Genomic DNA, 3,084 nt, shown 5'->3' on the forward strand with positions numbered 1-3,084 from the left:
CCCCCCCCCCCCCCACTGCAGGCCCTCCTTTAGGCTTTTTTTACCCCCAGGCCGTTCACCATCACTTGAAACACTTATATAAGCGTCCTTCACATGTCCATATCTCCCGCTGGGCCCGTCACAAATAATAGGCACCTCATTCGGAAACGATATCCCGACCATTCCTCACATTTGCCGCTGTAAGATTAATATGATCTTAAGCGGGGATATTGAGATCAACCCAGGGCCTAGACCACCAAAGTTTCCATGTGGGAGTTGTAACAAGGCAGTGCGTAACACCCATAATGCAATATGCTGTGATGAATGCGATAGATGGTACCACAGTGACTGCATTGGGCTATGTTCTCAAGTATACAGTGCACTAGAAACCCACCGATCATACTCGTGGGTATGTTGTGACTGTGGTATACCCAACTTTGCATCGGCCATATTCGATATCACTGATGAAACATTCCATTCAGTAAACTCATTTGACACGCTGAGTTCTGACTCAAGTTTACCAGACGAAATCCCAATGGCTACATCCACTCCATTTAAATCAAAGCAGGGTATACGTAATTCTCAAACGAGGGGTCATAGTCACAAGAGATCCAAAAGTAAACTTCTCTTAGTAAACTGTCAGAGTGTGCGGAACAAAACAGCTGAACTGGCGACAGTAGTTGACACTTACAAGCCAGATATAGTAGCAGGTACAGAGTCATGGCTCAACCAAAACATAGCAAGTAGTGAAATATTCCCCAGCAACTACATAGCACACCGGAAAGACAGACAAACTGGCCAAGGAGGTGGTGTATTTCAGGCCAACAGAGATGATCTAATTGTTACCCATAGGCCAGACCTTGACACAGACTGCGAGGTTCTGTGGACACAAACTCAACTTGCAGGAAGGAAACCACTGATAATAGGTACATACTACAGACCCCCATCAGACCAGGGAAATAGTCTGGATGAACTTGACAGGTCTATAGGTAAAATGGGAGCAAAAATAAACTCTGACAATGTGATCATTCTTGGCGATTTCAACACCCCTGGCACCAAATGGGATACTACTGTAGCTGACAACAGTCAGGCCTACACAGGCCAAGCAGAGAAACTACTAAACCTAATGGATAACCACGGGTTATTTCAAACAGTCCAGGAACCAACTAGAAATGGTAATCTCTTGGACCTGGTCTTAGTTAATAACCCCAACATAATTGAGAAGACCACAGTAGTCCCGGGGATAAGTGACCACGACATGGTTCTAGTGGACGTTAACCTGGCACTGAAACAAAACAGGAAACCTAAGAGAAAAGTGTACATCCGCACAAAAGCCGACGAACCAGCCATTAAGAAAGACCTAACAGATTATGCAACTAACTTTCACAAAAGAACTCAGGATATGTCAGTTACACAGAAGTGGTCAGACTTCAAAGACAAATGAAAGACACGATGAACAAGCACATCCCTAGTAAGATAACATCAAGCAGATCAACTTGCCTTGGTTCAACAGAACCTAAGGAGGCAACTGTCGTAAGAAGCAGCGGACTCTATAACAAAGCTAAGAAACAGGCCAAGAGGAAGACTGGAACAAATATAAGAGAGTTAAGAAGGGAGTTCAGAAAAGCATAAGACAAGCACACTCTAAATACGTGGCAGACATACTGGGAGAAGCTATAGTTGACAAACCCAAAACATTCTGGTCGTACATAAAAGGACTGAGGAAAGACCTTGTCGGGGTAGCACCCCTAAAGGTGGGAAATACCATCATCAGTGACAGCGGGAAAAAAGCAGAAGTACTCAGTTCACAGTTCAAAAGTGTTTTCACAGAGGAAGACACCACAGATATGCCATCTCTAGGTCAGCCCTGTACTCCTCCAATGGAACATATAGTAGTTTCTACTGATGGTGTCGAAAAAATGCTTCAAGGTCTCAATCCCTCTAAAGCATCCGGACCAGACCAAATACCACCGTGGTTCCTCAAGTTGACAGCTAGTGAAATCGCGCCTGTTCTAACCAATATTTTCCAACACTCGCTAAACACTGCAGAAATCCCTAAAGATTGGAGGGATGCAAATATATGCGCCATCTTTAAAAAAGGAGATAGAGCGGTCCCCAGCAACTACAGACCTGTTTCACTGACCTGCATATCCTGCAAACTACTTGAACATATCATCCATAGCCAAATCATGAAGCATCTAGAAAGTTACAGTATATTAACGGATTACCAGCATGGATTCAGAGCCAAACGATCCACAGAAACACAGCTTATACTAACAGTCCATGACATAGCTGGCGCACTAAACAGTAAACGGCAGGTAGATTTAGCAATACTTGATTTCACTAAAGCCTTTGATAAAGTCCCCCATGGCAGGCTCATCTCAAAACTGGAGTATTATGGAATCCAAGGCCCTACGCTGAATTGGTTAAAGGCTTTCCTGACCAACAGGGAGCAAACAGTAGTGGTTGAAGGGAAGGCGTCGGCTCCAGTTAAAGTAGCGTCTGGGGTCCCTCAAGGAACCGTCCTGGGGCCATTGCTCTTTCTCCTGTATATAAATGACCTACCAGATCAGCTTGACTCAAATGTGAGGTTATTTGCCGATGACTGTCTATTGTATGTAGAGCTTTCTACACAGACCGACTCACAACTTCTCCAAAAAGACCTGAACACCCTGGAAGAATGGCAAAGCAAATGGCTCATGCAGTTTAATCCCGAAAAATGCTACATTATGCACATAACAAACAAACGAACACCACATGCAACTAGCTACCAGTTTTGTGGTCAGGCTTTAGCAACCACAAAAATCCATCCGTATCTGGGCGTCACGCTGACAAGCGGACTGAAGTGGGGTGCACATGTTAATAATATCACAACTAAGGCGAAACAGACATTGGGAGTGATTAAACGTAATCTGTGGGCATGTCCAACGAGAGTAAAATCACTTGCATACACGTCACTTGTAAGACCGAACCTAGAATACGCTGCGACAGTATGGGATCCATATACAAAGAAAGACAAAGACAAATTGGAAAGGGTACAGAATCAAGCTGCAAGATTCTGTATGAACAACTATGTAAGAGGTGCTAGTGTCACGGAAATGAAAA

This window comes from Branchiostoma belcheri, unplaced genomic scaffold (genome assembly GCF_001625305.1).
Source record: "Branchiostoma belcheri isolate BF01 breed outbred unplaced genomic scaffold, Haploidv18h27 scaffold1, whole genome shotgun sequence".
Taxonomy (NCBI): Eukaryota; Metazoa; Chordata; class Leptocardii; order Amphioxiformes; family Branchiostomatidae; genus Branchiostoma; species Branchiostoma belcheri.